General features: G+C 61.3%; 1 protein-coding gene across 5 annotated transcripts in view; it reads left to right on the top strand.

The window, feature by feature from the left end:
* Positions 1–19762, top strand: part of Tspan18 (tetraspanin 18) — a 151158-nt gene that overhangs the window by 106917 nt on the left and 24479 nt on the right. The window contains exon 4 of one of the 5 annotated variants that reach the window (XM_046456484.2): positions 15425–15517. The exons of the other annotated variants lie outside the window; for them this stretch is intronic. The gene's annotated coding sequence lies outside the window, so the exon portion shown is untranslated. The remainder of the gene's footprint in view (positions 1–15424; positions 15518–19762) is intronic. 5 annotated transcript variants of the gene reach the window in all.

Below are 19762 nucleotides of genomic sequence, written 5' to 3' on the forward strand. Positions count from 1 at the left end.
GACTTACTTTCCAGAGCTTTGGCACACACCTGTCATCCAGGAGGATCTCAAGTTCAAGGCCAGCCTCAGCAACTGAGCAAGACTCTGTCACAAAAGAAAACATTAAAAAGGGCTGGGGATGTCACCCAGTGGTAGAGCGCCTCTGTGTTAAACCCCCAGTATTAAAAAAAGAAAAAACAGCAGCAGTGAACTTTGACCTCGTGGACCCAGGCCTGGTGACCTTGATCTTAGTGACTTCCTATGGGGCGTGGACACTACCCCCACCTTGCACTGACCCTTCCAGAGTCCAGTTCTGTTGCTACCGTTTCTGGGGTTTTTAGAAACAGCTTTGGAGAGGAAGGATTCACACACCGCAGAAGCCACTTGTTCCGGATACGATCCCGTAGTTTGTAGTCAATTTACAAAGTTGCACAACCATCTCTACAGTCTGCTTCTAGAATATTCCCATTACCCTTGAAAGAAATCTGGTGCCTATTTGCCTCCCGGCCCTGGCCCCAGCCAGGCAGCCACCAGCATGCTCTCTATCTCTGTAGAGCTGCCTTTTGGGGGACACTATACGCACGGAACTGTGCACCGTGTGTGGGCTCCTGTTGATGGCAGGCTGCTGGAAGGGTGGAGACTGTCCTCTCCACGGCTGCCCGTCTCCCCACAGCCTGCCCAGGCCCAGTCCTAAGCGGGTGCTGTAGGTGCAGGAAGGAATCCTCTGTCCCCCTCCCACGCCTGGAGCCTCCCACGCCTGCTCAAATGCGTCCTGCGCCAGGCGGCTCACTGTCTATCACAGACCCAAGGAGCTCGGGTGGTGGCATGCTGAGGGCCAAGCCTATGGGTGTCGGGTGATCTTTGGTTCCATCCTCTGGGGTGGAATCTCAGGGAGGTTAGACGCTCACCCCTAGCCACACGGAGGGAGCGAGGATTTACAGCCTGGGTCTCGGGATTTCACATCCACCCTTTAACACCTGCACTTCATTTCCCCTGCGCTGGGGAACCGCTCGTCTTGGTATTGGGATGAATCCCTCCTGTAAGTCCCACCATTTTCAGACCACGAACCTGGAGGGGGAGCAGGCAGATGTCCTGGAGGAGAGCCCGTCTGAGCTGGACTTAGAGATGAGAAGGACAATGGGGAGGGTTCCCAGGCTTCTGTGGGCTGCCCTCTCTTAAGTGCTTCATGGCTCCCCTTCGAGGCTGGAGTAGATGCCGAGGTATCTGCCCCGCCGCGGCCGCCATCACCTCGGGCTGGGGCCGTGAACAATGAACATGCATCTCCCACAATTCTGGAGGCGGACGGTCCAAGATCAGGCTGCCAGCCTGGACTGGCTCATGCGGAGGTCTCCTGTTGTATCCTCTGTGGTGCAGAAGGAGAGGAAGCAGGCCCTGGGCCTCTTCTCAGGAGGGCGCTAATCCTGTCCTGAGGGCCCCACCCTCCCAGCCGCATCACCTCCCACTTCCCGATACCGTCACATTGGAGGCCAGTGTCTGCACACGTGGACTTGGGGAGACAGCATTCGGTCCAGCCCTGACCCTCAGGCGTGCGTGGAGCTCAGCAGTGCCAGGCTGCCTCCAGGGCAGGGAGGCCAGCACCTTGCCCGAGAACCCCTTTCCTTGTGCAGCTGCTCTGACTCTGTGACCCGGGGGACCACAGGATGCAGCCAGCCCCTCTGCCCACCCCCACCTTCAAGATGCTGAGCCGGAGGCCCACCCTGGAGGAGCCTGGATGTCTGAGCCATTCCTCCTGGTGGGGACGGACTGTACGGGGTGCCTAGCCCCAAGGCAGGGGGACACCTGCCTCCGATGCCCACCCCAGGACCTTGGACTTGGAGGCAGGATCAGGGGTGTGGCTAAGAGCCACTCACCGCTCCTCACACAAGCTTTTCTCTGTGCTGCATAGAGAGAAGGAGGACAGAGAGAGAGAGAGCGAGGACAGAGAGAGAGAGAGGGAGGACAGAGAGAGAGAATTCCTATCATGACACTGACGCTGTCAGGTGAAGGGCTCCTCCCCATGACCGTGACCTCCTGAAAGGCCCAGGCAGTCACACTGAGGGTTAGGGCTTCAACACATGAATTTGGGAAGTGAGTCCATTCAGTCTGCAACACGAACCACCTCACAGGGTCGCCACAAGGGTAGAATCAATGTGTTCAAGACGCTGAGAGCAGGGCCCAGCACGTGGTCAGTGCTATATTAATGTCTGTTGTTATAGGAGCGTTTAGTACTGAATGCAACCCGTCGGAGGATCCTTTTCCATCTTTGCTGTGAGTCTAGACTCTGTGAAAGCCTCATAAATACATACATTATTTAATAATAGCAGATATTTATATTGTGCTCTCCAGATGCCAAGCCCTGTCTTAATGCTTTCTATAACTCATACCAGCCTTAAGAGGTAGCTGCCCTTAGCATCCCAAGACGAGGAAACTGAGACCCAGAGAGGTGCAGTAACTTGCCTAAGGTCACACAGCCATCAGGTTCCTAGGGAGTTAATAGCATGTAGTTATTTATTTACCAAGTGCCACCTTCCGGGCTGGGCACACTCCTCCAGAAGTTTGTCTTGGGGACAAACCCATGACCAGGCAGTGGGAGCATTTATGGCAGAGTGTGCTCATGGGGCAGCCGGGGAGCTGTCGTGGAATTCATGATGCCTGTAGCTGTGGCACCCATGAGGTGCCACCAGGGAGGGGCCCCTGGAAACAGACTTTTCAGCTGGGGTCGGAAGAGGACAGGAGAACAGCTTGAAGGAGGGGCTGGGGCAGAGGGCGCGCAGCCTGGGTTGCTGGCGTGTCCTAGCCGGCCACCATCCTTCCAGCTGTCACGGTCCTGCGGCAGGACAGGACTCCACATGCCCAGCGCCCCGTGGCCACCTGGGCGTTCACTATTGGCTCAGGGGGTTTATAGAGGCCCTGAATTTCCTGTGGCACCCCAGGGCCCTGAGTGGTCTTGGAGGCTGGCCCAGGGACCCTGGCTACGTGGGGTACTGTGATGGCCTCAGGGGGCTCCATGGTCCCTACCTTATTCTTATGGTGGCAAAAGGAGGAGCGTTCAGACTCTCAGAGACACGACCCCTTGTCTGGGGAAGGAGAGCCGCTGGAGGAGACTGTGCCCCGGAGGACCTCAGGCTGCAGCAGAAGGAGGGCTGGTGGGCAGCAGGGCCCCGCAGTCCTGGGGAGCCGGGAGGGTGGACTCTGCGCTTGATTTCTTTTCTGGAAAGCTGAAAATTAGCCGCCTTGGGGACGTCCGTGGGGACCGCTGTCCTGACTCGCAGGGAAGAGACAGCTGTGCCTGTTGCCTGGATACGGAGGCACCCGCCTCCTGGCAGCCCCTGGAGTGGAGCACGGGCCGAGCCCAGCTGGCACACCTGCCCAGGGCCATGAGGCTCCTCTGGGCTGGGCCTTCCCGGGCTGGCCCAGCTGGATCCACCCGGCCACTGTGCCGGGCCAGCTGGGTGACTTGCCCGTCCCAGCCTGGAGGTGACACTGTCCCCTGCAGTTCGGTGCCCAGGGTGGGCCAGGAAGGTGGGGAGCCCTGGACCAAGCGGAGCACCTGTGCCCCACCCCCAGCCGCACGCCTGAGAGAAGCCGCAGCGCCAAGCCTCGGTTTCCCTGTCTGTAAAAGGGCACAGGGAGGTTCCCTGGTTCCCCTCCACGCGGGCTGGGGACGGGGGTCCCGGCTGGGGGGAGGGCGGATCCCAAGAGGAAGCCCCTCCGCATGTTTGCCCCTAAGAGACGCCTCCCCTCCGCCTGGGAAGGCAGAGTGAGTGCCACCTGGGCCACCCCTGCGCAGGGGGCTCTGTGCTCACAGCCCGCGACCCGGGGGCACTGATCACCTGACCACCTTGTCCCCAGGTCTCCTTCTAGAAGCCCCCACGGCAGAAAGAGGACACTGAGGAACGGGGCCAGCCAGAGAACTGACTGCGTGCCTGCCCCTGGTGGGCTGGGGTGGGGACATCGCTGTCCTTGGGCCTCTGTCTGGTGGGAACGGCGGATGTGAGGAGGACAGGAGCCCGGGCTGGCTGCTCCTAGATGCATTTGAGGGGGGAGCGGGGAACCCCTGGAGCTGGGCCTCCCTTAGAGGCCTTGTTTCCAGAGCTGCTCAGGGGGAGGGTCAGGGCCTCTGGTCAGAACAAGACTCGGTTCTGCCCACTCAGTCAGCCCTGATGGCGCCCTCTGGCCAGGAGGGAGAAAGGGACCTGCCACCTCCCTCCAGGTGGCCAGGAACCTCAACTCCCACCTGCCCCCGCCCAGATGGCTGCACGGCCACCCGGTCCACAGAGCCTGGCTCTCACCGTGGGCTGGGGCTGCAGGGACCCTGGGCACCCTCGTCCACAGCGCCCAGCAGCACTGTTATCTCACAACCCAGAGAGCTGCCTGGGGGGGCTCACCACCCCACGTGGGCCTGGGCCTGAGCCCCCCAGGATTTCCAGCTCTTGAGCTGATGTCCCATCAAGTGGGACTGAGCCTGGTCACCTCCGAGCTGTGGTTCCGGGAACCTCACGAGCTCTGTGCAACTCTCCGTGATGACGAGGACCCTGCCGAGGAAGCCTTCTGGAGACAGGGCGCTCAGGCACGGGGGACACTGTGCCAGGGCCACAGCCGGTCAGGGACAGGCTGAGAGACAGAGCCAGGCCTCCGTCCCACCAGTGAGGGAGGCCCCGCCTGGACGCACGGCCCAGGCCTGCGCCCCAGAGGGAGGAAGGACCCCTGCTGCCTGCCCCCGCCCCAGGGGACAGCAACGAGCCCATTCTCTGAGCTCAGCCCCTGGGTCATTCCTGGGACAATAAAGAGGCAGGGGCTGGCTCCAGGGAACAGGGTTGGAGCATCCATGATGCAGCACCAACCTCTGGCCTCGTCGCTGCCCCAGGTGGCACTGGGTTCCAGTGTGGCTTTGCCAGTCATGGCCTCGCTGTGTGGCCTGGGGAGGTGGCGGCCCCTCTCTGGACCTGGCCTTCTTATCTCTGAGATGATGCAACTGGACAAAAGGGACCCCTGCCTGCAGCCACCACAGGCGGAGACATCAAGCTGGGCCTTGCTGCGTGAGAAGTCCTCCATGGGGACATAGGGGACAGGCATTCCAGCCCAGGGTGAGGGTCAGGGCCTGTGGTTCAGTCGTGGTACCCGAAACACACGCAGCCTAAGAATGGGGGCTTAGGTGACCCTTGTTATAATGACATGATAATACACATTCTTGTTTAAAAGGATAGAAGTCACCCAAGGAATACGAGCCACCCCCAGCCCCGCCCGTGAGCTAACCTGGGGTACGGCTTCAGCGCTTTCGGTTGGTGATGCTTTTGTGGATTTTTTGGTTGTTTTTTTTTTGGTGCCAGGGATTGGACCCGGGGACACTTGACCTCTGAGCCACACCCCAGCCCTTTTTATTGGCATTTCTGATCCAGGGTCTCACTAAGTTGCTCAGGGCCTCGCTAAGTTGCTGAGGCTGCCTTCAAACTTGTGATCCTCCTGCCCCAGCCTCCCGAGTCACTGGGATCACAGGCGTGTGCCACCGCGGCTGGCTTTAGCCCCTTTTAATAAGAATAGGAAGATGGATCTTAGGACCACTGACGCGCAGCCCCCACTCCAGGCCGACAGGGAAGAACACAGGCCTGTCTCTGGCTGCAGGGCTGGGCTGGGCCCTGGACAGATGGCAGGGATCCTGGGGAGGGGCTGGCAGGGTCACAGGGCAGGGAGGGGCAGGGCCACTGGGCAGGCACAGGGGAGCCTTGGCGCCTCCTCCCAGGCCTCCCGAGTCTGTAGAGGGGCTGCCAGACAGGGGGGTGGCTCAGCCCCTATGGCGGGAGGCCCTGGGGGAGGGTCTTTGTAAGCATGACTGAGGCCTTTGGGAAGGACCCTGCCCGGCCACTCCCAGGCGCCCTGGGCCTGTGAGCTGGCCGAAGGGGCCATCCCGCCACCAAGCTGCTTGGGGCCTCGTAATGGCTTGATTGTGGTTCCCTAAGCTGTCCGGCTGCCAGTGTGGCATCTGGGAGGGGCCTGCCTGGTGACACTGAAGTCACAGCTGTGCTGGTGCCAGTCCTGGGGCGCTGCCTGTAAACTGTGGTTCAGTTAATGGCCATTGACCAGGAGCGGGACCCGGTGGCCCGGGAAGGTCGTCTGAGCCATGTTGCCATGGAGGGGACTGTCCCCAGTCATTCGGGGGAAGAGGCCCAGGTCCCAGGCTCCGGATCTCCGTCATTCCTCGGCTCCTGACCCCAGTCTCCCAGCCTGACGCCCAAAATCCCCCAGAAGACTCACCCTGCACCCTCAGACTGTCTTCCTGGGCATCGGGGGGCTCTGGGGAACCCCAGGGTCTGGGGCTGTGGGTGGGGAGAGAGCAGGGGTCTCAGCGACACCATCCCCTTGGCAGAGATGGGAGGGGTGCTCCCCTTCCCTGCGCCCCGAGGAAGGAGTCTGCTCACCGCAATTATGAGGTTCGGGAATTCCCAGGCCGCCTAATTAGTGCTAATAGGGCGCGCAGCGGGAGAGTGGACGGCTTTGTTTGCTCTTCAAGATCAGACACTTGGCTGGGGCGGAGCTCAGTGGAAGAGCGCCCGGGTGGCCTAGGCCAGGCCCCGGCTCTGTCCCCAACGCTGCAAACAGAAAAGGCCCGACAGAGCCTGCTCCCCACCTTTGGGTGTCACCAGCTGGGTCCTCTTTGCTCATCTCCCTGCTCCTCTGTCCTGTACCCTGTGGTGGGACATGCAGGTTGAGCATGTCCCACACATCCCCTGTCCCCTGGGCACTCACACACGCACCACAGCACGACAGACTTCAAGTCCGTCCATCCTGGATTAAGATGCCCCTTCGCAAACCAAGCAGCCTTTCAGCCACCCCCCAGACAGCCCCCACCCGGCCACAATGCCATCAGAGGCCCTCCCGCCCCGCCCCTCGCCTGGTCCCAAGTGACACCGGTGGCCAGGCCCACGGGAGGGTGGAGAAGGCCGTCCTCTTTCCCCAGCCGACTGAGGCTCATGTCCCCAGGTGTGCCCACCGGACTCCCTCCACACTCTGAGGGGCCACAAGATGGGCCTCTGTAGGGCTAGGGAGGCTCCCTGCTCTCTGGGTCCCCGCTGTCCTGGTGTGGGGGAGGGGCTTCCTTTGGCCCCTGCAGGAAGGAAGGAGGTAACCTGCTGTTGGAAGGGACATTCATGACATAAAGCTGGCTGTGAGTCTGCGCTGGGGACTCTGCACAGGATGGCGCTTTTTAAACTGAGGGTGGGTACCCACAGGGCCTGGGGTCCTTCTCCCCAAACCAGGGGATCCAGAGCTCAGGATTAGCCCTGTGCATGCCATGGGAATGCCTGTGCTCTTAGAGATCTGGGAAGATGGCTCCTTATTTTCCTTAGAAAACTGTGGAGGTATTTTGAGGTAAAACACAGATTTTTTTTTTTTGTGTGTGGGAATGTGTCAGATAAAATAGATCTGCAGGCAGTTTTGCTCTCCTGGTCTCTTCTCAGATTTCCAGGAATCTGGAGGGAAGGTGTTTCCCTCCATAGCCATTATAGGCACCAAGGAAGGAGAGCGTGTGAGGTTCTGTGTCACCAGACAATGGCCCAGCCACTTCCATGCTGTGTGACATTGGGTAACACACTGAACTTCTCTGGTGCACAAGGTAATGATACCTCCCAGGGCTAATTTCGAGGGGCCCCACATTTGGTATAATGCCGGGCAGAGAGGGGGTCAGATCATGGTGGGTCTTCTAAGCTATTGTAGGACTTGGTAGGAGATCAGTAATGACATGGAGAGGGACAAGAAGCAGCCCCTAGGCGGGGTCCTGGGCTCTTGGCACCAGGCAGGGGCTGGCTCCTCCCCAGCTCTCTGTCCTCCCTTCCCGATGGCTGAGGACGGTTCTGGCCCAGGGAACCTGACCTCGCTGTCCCGAGGGGAGGCTGGAAAGGCTGGCCCCTAGAGGGAGGGGCTTTCGGGCTTTCTGGAAAACTGGCCCTCACCAGCCTGACCCTCCGTGACGGTCTCCGACCAGAACTGCCACCCACGGGCCCCGGACAGTGCCTCCCAGGGGTCCCCCACAGCCCTGCAGGCCTTCCTCCTGGTCAACCCCAAGGTGCCGGCCATGGGCAGGTCCCCTGGCCCAGGCGGCCTCGGCCCACACCCAGGTCCTGTCTGCTGGCTCGGGCTCTGGGTAAGCCACTTCCTTCCTGTGAGCAGTCCCCATGACCTTGTCCCAAGCTGCCACCCTGGGGAGGGGGTGTCGCTCCCAGGGACCTCAGTCCCCTATCTGCAATGCTGGGAAGGTGGCAGGAGACTGTCACACAGAAGGTCCCCTGCTATGGCAACCACTTGGCGGCCTGGCCTGGGAGTCACCTCTGGGCCACACGTCAAACACCAGGGATCTTCAGAGCAGGCTGTGGGCCAGGGCCTCGGAGCTGCCATCTGCTGGACTCAGGGACCCCTGTGTCCCCTTGAGCGCAGACATTCTCTAGATGGGGAAGTGACTGGTTCCCTGGAGTCCCAGCCACCAGGCGACGCCACTCCCCTCTGAGTGGGGTGTGGACAGCAGCCCCCACCATCATCTGGGGATCCAGAGGGCTGCACAGAAAGGCCCGTCCAGCAGGCGGGGACACTGGCTGAGGGTCTTTCTGCTGCAGGCCCTGGGCTCCTGCTGGCCCAGAGACAGGGGCGTCGTCGGACCCTAGTTACAGGCCTGGACTCTGCCCGGGTTCAAATCTCAGCTCTGCTCCTGCCTGGCCTTGCGACCTTGGCGGGTGTGTCAGTCAGCTGTGCGTGACTGTAGCGAAACACCTGAGGCAGGCTGCTCTGAAGAAAAAGAGCCCATTCGGCTCCCAGTTCTGGAGGTTCCTGGCAGGCAGCTGCGTGGGCTCAGTCCTGGTGAGGGTCCCCTTGGCTGTGTCACACCATGGCAGAGGGCGATGGCAGGAGCAAGGAGTCACAGCTCAAACAGGAAGCCTGAGAGGACTCACAGGCCAGACCCAGATGTCCTCACAACTGGCTCTCCAGGGACCACCTTCCGTCCCAAGGCTGGCACAGGCCCTACCTCTTAAAGGGCCCAGCACCTCCCTCCTCCTTGCCGAGGACCAAGCCTCCCTGGGGGAGAAGCCTCCTTGGGGAACCCTGGGGGACAAACCGCACCCCAGCCAGGGCAGCCTGAGCCTCAGTTTTCAAGACTGAAGATGGGGTGCTGACGGCAGCGCCTGTGGGGGCTGAGGAGAGCCACGTCTGTCATGGCAGAGTCACAAACTGCTCCTGTTTTGGTTGGTTTCTGGAACCGCTGTCCTGGTGAGCTGGTCCCGAGGCCCCGGCTGCTCAGACCCGGCCACCCTCTGACTCTCCAAGCTGCTCCTGAGGACAGTCCCCTGCAGAAGCAGAGGACAGGGGTGGCCTCATGTGGGGACGGAGCTCCCCGGGGAGGAGGGAGTCCTCTGAGCTTCGGTGATGACGTCAGGAAATGCACCCACACTCAGAGACTGTGACCCTGATGGGGTGAGGGAACCGGCCAGGCCCGGGCACCGCGGGCTCCACCGCCCCCAAGTCTCCACCCTGGTCAGGCTTCACCCCCCGGGACCGCCCGCCAGGGCTCCCAGGAGGGAGGGGGCCGGAGGATTCCCACCGGGCCTCAGCTTCGGTTCAAGTTCAAGTTCACCTCATTGGCACGTTGACCCGAGGAGGCCAGGAGGCCTGTTCCTGAGACTCTCTTCTCCAGTAACGTCCGCTATTCAGAACGATGCGCCCAGAGGAGGCGCTCGGTGGGGAAAGGACCTCAGCAAGACTCAGGGTCACCTTCCAAACTGTCGCGCTAACCACAGTGGACCCCGGCCTTGGGTGGACACGGCCCAGCTCTGCGTAAGTAGTCAGAGCTGCCGTTGGCCCTGAGCCACCTTGTGGGGGCTCACTCTCGAAGTAGCCCAGGGTCACATACACAGGGCCCAGGGGTGGGGCCCGGCCAGGCCAGGCCAGCCTGTGCTCAGGCCTCTCCCGCCCGGCTCCCCGCCCCCACGGGAACCCACGTCCATGTGGTCCCTGGAAAGCCCCGCCTGTCCCTGGAACCTGGGGTCTTCCTCTTCCTTAATTAACTAACGGGCAGGGGAAATGAAACACCTCCCCTTCCTCCTCCTCCCAGCAAGAGGCTCCCGCAGTCCTGAGGCCACCTGAGCCGGTGGCTTTGCCCAGCGACGCCCACATGCAGAGCCTCTAAATTAAAGGTGGTCACCTCCCTCTGGGGGTCACAGTCCCAGGGCAGGGCTGAGGCGTTTATAGGTACAGGCCTCCGTGCCAGGAAATGGCCAGAGTCTGTGCGTGTGTGTTGGGGGGCGGGCGGGGGGACTAAGTGTCCAGAGGGGAGGGAGAACCTGGCCGCAGCCCCAGTGCTTCCTGATGAATGAGGACCACAGCTCTGCTCCTCCAGGGCGTGTCCTGTTCTGGCCTGCAGCCTCCTCGCACACTCACAGTGACCTGTGAGATTCCAGAGTGCGCTGAGGCCACCCGTCCATCAAGGGGGAGAAGATCCCCTGGATCTCAGCTCTGTCCCTTCCTGTCCACACAAAGAGGGGAAGGGGTCCCCCACCCTCCAGCCCCAGGGGGCGTCCGAAAGAAGGGTCCTTACTACCAGGGGGCCACAGGCTGCAGCCTGCAGGCACATCCTGTGGTTTGGGGACAAGGCTGTCCTGTCCCAGAGCCACACGGCTGCTTTCCGGCACCCGGGGCTCTGAGCCCCAGCCCCAGCTGAGGGGCTGTGACACTGCAGCATGACTACGAAGCCTGGAACACTCACCATCTGTCCCTTTACAGGACAAGTCGTCAATTGTCACCGCCGTTCTAGGTGAGGTTCAGCACATCTCCTGTCCTCTTCAGGCCCGTGTCCCTTCTCTTGGGTCCTTCCTCCCTGCCCAGCCCCAGAGGTGAGATGAGCAAGTGGGGATTTCCGTCCCCATCCATATCGGGGACAACGGTGACGATGGCTATTGTCCCAGCTCAGCATTGCTCATCAGAACAGCCGACCCTAGGAGCCGAGGCGAAGCCTCAGAAGCTGACATTTTGCGTTAAGAATGCTCCACAAAGTCTGGGCAAACGTTCCAAAGTCCCGGGGATGTGCCGGAGACGCGCAGCCTGCCTTGGTATTTTGCCAAAAGGAAGCTGACGTCCCCGTGGGAGCTGTGGGCCACTTGGCCCTCCTGGACAATGACTGGCGTCCTTCCTGGCCTGGCCACCCGTGTTTGGGCAGGAATGGGGGCCACGGCTCCCTGGGGTGAAGGTGGTGGCGCTCCCCTTTGGGCCGCTGCCTGTCCCTGTCCCTGCCCTCGCCCTGCTCCTGACGCACCTCTTCAGGACTCCGAGGAGCAGCTGCCGTGTCCTCTATGGGGAGGAAGAAAGTGGGGCCCCACCCTGGCCTGGGTGCCTCTGGCCCTTTGACCTCCATAACCTGAGCGCCAAGTGCCTGTGGCCGTCCTCTCACAGGACAGGCCGCCCCTCATTCAGGCCGGGGGACTAGGGTCAGCTGCGGTTGTCCCGAGAGGACCCTGTGTCCGCAGTGTTTATGGCCAAGCACATGGACGCTCGCCGTGCACCCCACGGGCCGAGGCCGGGCCTGGGCTTTGTGTCTGCTCTGGTGACAGCTCCTGGGCCCTGGGGCGGGGGCGCCGGCCACGGAGCTGGAGCAGGAGGGGAAGGAAGGGGGCCTTGGCAGGAGGGTCAGGAACAACCCAGAGCCTCTCCTAGGCCACACAGAGCCAGGCCCGCCAAGTCCCCGTCAAGTCTCCGAGTGAGCACAGACGGGGGAGAGCCCCTGGCAGAGGACGGCACTCGCAGTGACATTGATGGGACGTTGACAGCAGCCTGGAGAGTTGAAGGCACCATGAAGGCAGCAGTAAGATTAAAGGCACAGTGCTGGCCAACGCCAGCCCTACCTCCGCTGTGCCAGCTCAGGCCAGCTGCTCAACATCTCTGGGCCCTGCGTCCCATCAAATGAATCGTATTTGCTTTGCTGTCGGCTGTGAGGACCAAGCAAGAGCCTAAAGATGAAGGGTTGGAGGCTATGAAGCAGAGCCCGATGCAAAGAGCCGTGGTGTGATGCAAGTAGAGCAGGAGAGAAGCTGGCTAGATGCCAGGAAGAACTTCCCCACTTCAGGAGGAGACATGGGAGTGGGGCTGTGGGGTTTCCCTCCCAGAGATTTTTAAGACTACCATCAGGCACCGGGCACAGGGGTGCACTCCTGGAATCCCAACAACGTGGGAGGCGGAGGCGGGAGGATCACAACTTCTAGGACAGCCCCAGCCACTCAGCAAGACCCTGTCTCAGAGTCAAAAAGGTCGTAAAGGCGGAGCTGGGACGCGGCTCAGTGGCGGAGCAGCCCTGGGCTCAAAACCCAAACCGCAAAAAAAACAGGGAACGAGTTTGGCCACGAGGAAGTCTTGATGTTGGTGGAGGCGCTGACCACAGGACCTTGGCCCTTTCTCATTAGGCTTAGGTCACTGGGGCGGGAAGGTGGCCAGCGGCCATATGTGCACATGGGCGTGTGTCTTGTCTGTGTGCCGCGTCTGAGCCTGCGCCACTGTTGGGGGGCCTCTGTGCCCGTGTCTGTGTATTTACATGAGTGTCTGTCCCCGGAGGCTGAAGCCAGCCAGCCCCTCACCACTGCCGCTTGACTCTTGACCTTGGCTTTTGACCCCCCAGCCTCAGTTTCCACATCTGTAAACAGGAGGTGCTGATGCCCCCTGATACCGCCAGTCACTATAAAGTCCCGGGCAGCGCCTGGTCTGTGGGCAGTACCGGCTGTGAGCTGGCCGTCGATCACCTGGCTTTGGAGCCGCGGCCTTGGGTCCCCGTCTGTCCCCGGAGCGCTCTGATCCCTGTGTCGTCAGCGGTGAACTGGGAACGACAACCCGCCTGGCCGTGGCCGTGGCGCGGGGCTCGAAGGAGATCAAGTGAGGACCCAGCGGTGTCCAGGGTGGGCTTCTAGGCAAAAAACCAAGCGGTCACCCTTGTCCACCTGGGAAAGTAAAATCCCCCCACCCCCGGGGCCCGCAGCCCTGGAGTTCAGCCCCCACCACGGTCCAGCACCCCACCCGCCTGACCCCGAGGGACACCACAGAGCCAGGAAGCCGGGCCACCCCCACCCCCACCCCCGCTGCAGTGGCTGCTCTGACAGGGCCCCCGGCTCCCAGCCCCCGCCCGGCCAGACCCACGGGGCCTCTCCGCAGTTCCCAGGCCCCTTAATACCCGGGATCCATTAGATATTCAAATCGGGGCTGGGGGGGGGGCAGGTTGCCCGGCAACGGCCCTGTGGGTTTGGGGATGGATTAGGAAGCCTTTCAGGGGTCTCTTTAGAGCGCCAGGCTCTGGGGGATAAACTGTGGGAAGGGGCCAGGGCTGGAGGGTCAGCGACAGGGCAGGACTCGAACCCCGTCCTGCCTCTCCCCACCTGCTCGGCCCTGGGCCAGGCAGAGCTGCTGGACCTCTCGGGGGTGCCCCGGGCAGAACCCTGGCTTCCCTCACCACCTGGGCAGCGCGGGCCGCCTCCTCCCTCCTCCCAGCCTCAGTTCACCGCTGGGTGACTCGGGAGGACCCCCCATGCTCCTCTGGGCAGGGGCTTGGCACAGTCCCTGGCGCACACAGGGCAGGCGCAGTGATTACCTTGGTGATGACACTTGCCCTAAGGGACACCTTCAGGACCCCCTTCAGGCCTGGAGGGGACTCAGGTTGGGGCTCAGTTTGAGCCACCGGGTGTAGCAGGGCAGGCCTGGGCCACGGCATCCAGGTCCTGACTGCCCCGAGCCTTCAGGCAAGGCCCTTCCCTCTGGATGCCAGCCCCTGGCCACAGGACGCGGCGGCCTCTGGGCCACTGTGGTTAAGTCCCACGGCAGCCTGCGGCCCGTGGGGACGATGCCCTGGGGGTGGCCTGCTTCTCCCACACCTGGTCCTAGGTGCTTCCAGGGGATGAGGCCGCCTCTGGTCACCGCGGGGACCCTGCTCCTTCAAGGTGGTTCGGGGCTGGGGCTGGCAGCTGTGACAGGCCCAGAGCCCCCAGAGCTGGCCGGGGACCCAGCAGGTCTCTTCCCCTGCACAGGCCCACGCGCACCTGGGGGCAGAGGAGGCTCAGCCTGGGCGGCTGGTCCTCGCGGTCCCTGAGGCCAGTGGCAGGCCATCGTCACGCAGTTGGCTGCCTTGGAGGGAGGGGACGGTTACCATGGGGAAGGGGAGCTGTGACCAACCTGGGGTGGTGCGGGAGGACCCAGGTCCTGGGTGTGATGGCAGAGCAGGTGCCAAGGGCTGCTGAGGGCCCCCCTTCCAGGTGAACCTCGGGGCTTCTCCCCTCGGGGTCCCCGGGCCTGGCAGTGTGGCCCCCGCCCTGGTGGGCCCCGCCCTGAACCCCAGAATCCACACCCCACGGCTGCAGCCTACAGGTCTGAGGGTTCACAAGCCCCCAGGGGACTGTCGACCCCCCCCTGGCCTCTGGCCCCTCCACCCCACCTGGGAGGGCTGCCATCCAGGGAGCCGGCCACAGGGAGTCCCTCTGACCATGGATTCTTTAACTGACGTCTGGGGTCCTGGTCCCCTCCCTCTGCTATGTCTCATCGGCCAATCCTGCTGCAGATTCTGTCCCCCTGCCGGGACGGAGGACAAGGTGGGACCATGGTGCTGTCTGGGGAGGTTGGAAAGGGGTGGTGGACTGGACTGTGAGCCACAGGTAACGTGGGACATCACCTCAGGGCGGGGTCAGGCTCAGCTCACGCACAACTGAAGGGACCCGTGAACTTGGGGACAAAATTGCACCGTCCCTTTCCCTGACATTGAGCTGAAAGTCAGCACAAGTGACAAACCACGGTCCTGTCCCAGGGGCTGATCTAAGCAGGTGCTTAGTGCACCCCAAACCGCTGCAGATTGACAGGGTGACAGTGACGGGAGCCCCCGGGAGCTGGAGTCCATGGGTTGATAAAGAGCATCGTGGCCACTGGACTCACGACAGATTTTTTTCCGTGGTGCCGGGGAGTGAACCCAGGGCGCCTGACCCCTGAGCCACACCCAGCCCTTCTCATATTTCATTTAGAGACAGGGTCTGGGGTGCTTAGCGCCTCACTGAATTGATGAGGCTGGCTGTGGAGTTGCGATCCTCCTCCCTCAGCCTCCCTCAGCTGGGATTACGAGCAGAAGCCACCGTGCCCAGCTGGGAGGGTCCTTGGCGTCATCTCATATAGGAGTGAGGCACAGACTGAATTTACTGAGAGAGGGAAGCTGGGCTCGGGGAGGCAGGCGAGGGCGGCCCTGGACGGGGCTGCCCCAGCCCCTCAGCCGGGCACTCAGCACGTCAGAACCACAGCACAGGGACCGGAGCTAAGAGGGGCCTTCAGTCCGGTGTGTTGTGACCGGGCAGCTGACCACCACCAGGGTGGGGGAGGGGTCATTTACTGACCATTATCAGGATGGGGGTCACTTTCCTCTTTGTTTCTGACGCGTTGTTCCGTCGTGTGGGCACAGGACTCCACGCTGCCTGTGGCCGAGGTCTAACCACTGATTGAACAGCGCCCTTCGTGACCAAGAGATGGAAGCGTGACTTTCCCACCTGGGCAGGTGACCACGGCCATTTTCCTTTTTACTCTCCTCATTCTGCCTCCCCATGACCAGGTCAGAGTCTCTGCAGGCAGATCCAGAGCCTTGGCGCCCAGAGACCAGTGCAGGTCGGGCGTCTAAGATGGGGCATGGGCTCCGACCTGAGCGTGGGACCAGCTGCTTCTGCAGATGAAGTCCAGACCCAGTTCACGGGTGACCGGAGGTACAGACTGTGAGGTCACCCTCGGGGCCAGCCGGCTCGGAGCCCATGGAGCCATGCCTCTGCAGGGCAGCAGGGCGGAGGAGCAAGGGATGCTGTTTTGTCCCAGATGAGCCTCAATTTCCTCATTTGTAAAACAGGAGTGTCCATGTCACCGGCTGGGCCGATTCAGTGAGGTCATGTGTGTCGAGAGCTTTCAGAAGTCATCATAAATCACGGTGTCAGTCGTGGGGAGCTCCTGGATTGGTGGGAAAAGCAGCTTGGTATCAGGAAATCGTGGTTCTAGCCATGCTGTGCGGCTTTGGACGAGACCCCATCCCTCTCTGGGTCTTAGCACTCCACATGTGAAACGAGGAGTTGCAGGGAGCACTCAGAGAAGGCATTTCCTTTTTGAAGGTTCTCTGAGCGCCCAGCCTGACTCAACCCACACACCAGAGACGGGGCCTCCCAGACGCGGAGGTTGCCCTGTGGCCCCTGACATTCACAGTTCAGTGAGAGCGCGGGACCAGGGAGACTGTCATTTAGGATCCGATTGCATCCACAGCTGGCTTTGCTCCTGGTATCCAACCCTCAGGGCACCTGCCCCTCAGGAGCCTAATTAGATCTTAGTCCCCTTTGTCTGGGTCCAAGTCTCTGTCCTGCCATTGCCAGGGTTTGGGGCCAATTGCTTATTTAGGAGACCATCTGTCTTGGGATGGATGAGACCCAGCAGGCACAACCAGTGGGCAGTTGAGTCCCCCATTCTAGACACCCGACGTTCAGGGTCAGTGTCCCTCTTATAAGCCTCGGGCCTGGTGCTGATGGAGGAGCCCGCGTGGGTCTCAGGGTCCAGCTGAGCTGGGGAGATCTCAGCGCCTTTCCAGCTCTGGGACCTTCCTAGCCCTGGAGCCTTGGTTTCCCAACTGTGAAGGGAATGACAGTGTGAACTTTGCAGAGCTTTCTGGAGGATCGAGTGAGATCCGTAGGTAAACACCCTGGACGGCGCCTGGCTCCACCACGTGGGTCTGGTGGGAGCAGAGCCACTGGCCCGGCCCCAGGAGACCCCACGCAGCCCGGCCTGAGCCGCAGCGCCCTCTGCTGGCCAGGCGCACACCGGCCGTTTCTGGCTCTCCAGGTTCGTCCTGCAGTCCCCGGCGCTCGGTCATCCTCGCCCACCTGCCATTTCTCTTTCTCTCCAGAAAGTGTGCCCAGGGGCTGGGGGCAGGGAGAACAAGAGGAGTGATTTATGAACGGAGCTGTTCTTCTTAATCAGAGAGCCCCTCCCGCCCCGCTCGGTGCAGATGGGCTGGGCGGCCATCTGGGGCCCTGGGAGGGGCGAGATTAATAAAGCTGTCTGTCCCAGGCGGGAGCCTGCTGAGAACCCTGAGGCTCTGTGTGACCTCGGCCCCATCTCGGCCCCTCTCTGGGCCTTGGGGGCTCCCATCTGTCAAGGGATGGCAGGACTGGGTCACCCCCCAGGGCCCTCCAGCTGGCCCGGGAGAGGATGCTGGCAGCTTCCTGAGCTCTGTGCACGGCTGCCTGGTTCAGAGCAGAACCATGCAGGGCTGGGGGCTGGGGGCTGGGGGCTGGGGATTGGCGCTGTCTCTTTCCGGTGTCCCTTCAGCTGCTGTGCCCCACCAGACTCCATCTTGTCAGCTGCTCTGGTTTGGGGCTTAGCTGACCAGAGCCATGTCTTACTAAGCAGGAGAATCAACCAGGCCAGTGGTCGCCTCCTCTGGGCCTCAATTTCCTCATCTGCAAAATGGGATAGTGATGGTTCCCATCCCCTCCTGGGAAGGGATTAAATAAGATGCAGAAGAAATGCACAACAGGGTCTGGGACCTGGTGGACACTCAATTCTTTTTTTTTAGCCGGGGGGGGGGGTACTGGGGATTGAACTCAGGGACACTTGACCACGGGGCCCGATCCCCAGCCCTATTTTGTGTTTTATTTAGGGACAGGATCTCACTGAGTTACCTAGTGCCTGGCTTTTGCTGAGGCTGGCTTTGAACTCATGATGCCCCATCTCAGCCTCCCGAGCTGCTGGGATGACAGGCGTGCGCCACCTCGCCCAGCAGTTATTAATAACTCAATTATCACAAAATTAGAAAACCCTGACATTAGGGAGAAGATGATTGTACCCACCCTAACCAAGCCTGGGGTCCGCAGCTCTCTATGGCACCCCCCACTCGTGTGGTTGGGGTACACTTATTCCCCATACACGGCGGTGCTGGTGGTGAGCCCCCATGATTGCCAAACAATCTTCCAAGTGTCCCCAGATCCACGATGCCACGAATTCTTCCAACCGCCTTTGGCTTTGAAATCGATCGTGGGTCTTCAGAGGAGACCCTAGCATCTCTGGCAGAGTAGTGACTTCCCAAGATCCCAAGGGAGCTGGCCAGGCAGGCTGTCCTGGGTTCTGCAGAAGGTACAGGTTGAGTGCAGCAGGTGTCCCCTGTGCTGTCCTCTTCCAGGACAAATAGGAGCCAGGAACCAAGGGTCATCCAGGGGACTTGGAACTCCAAAGAGGGGCAGGGCTCTTTCACAGACGAGGCAGGAGCTGCCCGGTGAAGAGAAGGCTGGACCCCATCCATACAGGCTCCAGCACCTCTTGTCACTGAGTTGGCCTTCTGTGACACCCATGCCACCGTGTCAGAGGATGTGAGCCACGTCACACTCGGAACGGCAGCCTGAGGTGCTGGCAGGGCATGGGCGGGCGATATTGGGGAGAGGACTGAGATGGGACAGGGAAGAAGAGATGCAGGAGAAAACCCTGACCCCTCTCCCCGCCGAGGGCCCTGGGGCCAGGCATGGTCAGCCCTGGACGGACCCCCAGGCTCCCGTTCCTGAGCACACGGAAACCCAAGCTCCAAAGGAGCCAGGTGGCTTCATTTCTCCCAGTGAGCTCAGACTCCTGTCCTGCCTGGTCCCGTGGCCTCTTCTCCGGCTCCTCCTGCTGGGAGCACACAGGGCCCCCTGGCCCCTGGCTCATCCCCAGGATGGCTTTCCCAACTCCCTGCTTGGAGCCACAGAGGAAGTCCCCGCTCTCCAGGGGATGCCCAGCTGTGTGAGGTCAGACAAGTCACTTCTCTCTCTAGGACAGAGTTCCCCACTGCAGAATTGTCACAGTTACTAAACCTGATGTATAGACATTGGGCAAGCAGTCCCCACATGTGTAGACTCAGACCAAGTGGGGCCACCAGCTCCCAGGGACACCGCGGGCTCTCAGGAGGGAGGCGCTCCTCCTGCCTGCCCACCTCCCTTAAGGCTTCACCTGGCCAGGTGTGGTGCTGCTCACCTGTATCCCAGTGAATGGGAGGCTGAGGTGGGAGGATCATGAGTTTGAGGCTAGACTCAGCAACTTAGTGAGACCCTCAACAATTTAGTGGGGCCCTGTCAGAAAATAATAATAATAAAAGGTCATAGGCATGTGTTAAAGCGCCCCCAGGTTCCATCCCCAGTACCAAAAGCGTGGGAGTGGGATGTACCTTCACCCTTCGCTGTTCCCTCCTCCACTTCTCTCGGTGCAGTCACTCTGGTGAAGTCAGCGCTCCCCTGTGGCTTTCCCAGCCCCAATGCTATCCCTTCCTATATCCTCCAACCTCACTCCAACCGTGAGCATGCGCTCACTCCCTGCACAGCTTTGGCACCCGAGGGAGCAGCATATGTCTACTGAGGGGATGGTGGGGAGAGAGGTGGGTGGATAAATGGGTGCATGACGGATGGGTGTGTGGATGGATGGGTGAGTGGGTGGATAAAAGGGTGGTTAGATGGATGGATGGGTGGATGGGGGGATGGGGGGATAGATGGGTGGGTGGATGGGTGGATGGGTGGATGGATGGGTGGATGGATGGGTAGATGGATGGGTAGATGGATGGGTGGATGGGAGGGTGGATGGGTGGGTGGATGGGTGGGTGGATGGGTGGATGGTTGGATGGGTGGATAGATGGAAGGGTGGATGGATGGGTGGATGGGTGGATGGGTGGATGGATAGGTGGGTGGATGGAAGGGTGCATGGATGGATGGGTGAGTGGTGGATAAAAGGGTGGGTATATGGAGGGATGGGT

The sequence above is a fragment of the Marmota monax genome, unplaced genomic scaffold, assembly GCF_021218885.2.
Source record: "Marmota monax isolate L192 unplaced genomic scaffold, Marmota_monax_Labrador192_F-V1.1 WCK01_AAM20220418_F8-fsc00047, whole genome shotgun sequence".
Lineage (NCBI taxonomy): Eukaryota > Metazoa > Chordata > Mammalia > Rodentia > Sciuridae > Marmota > Marmota monax.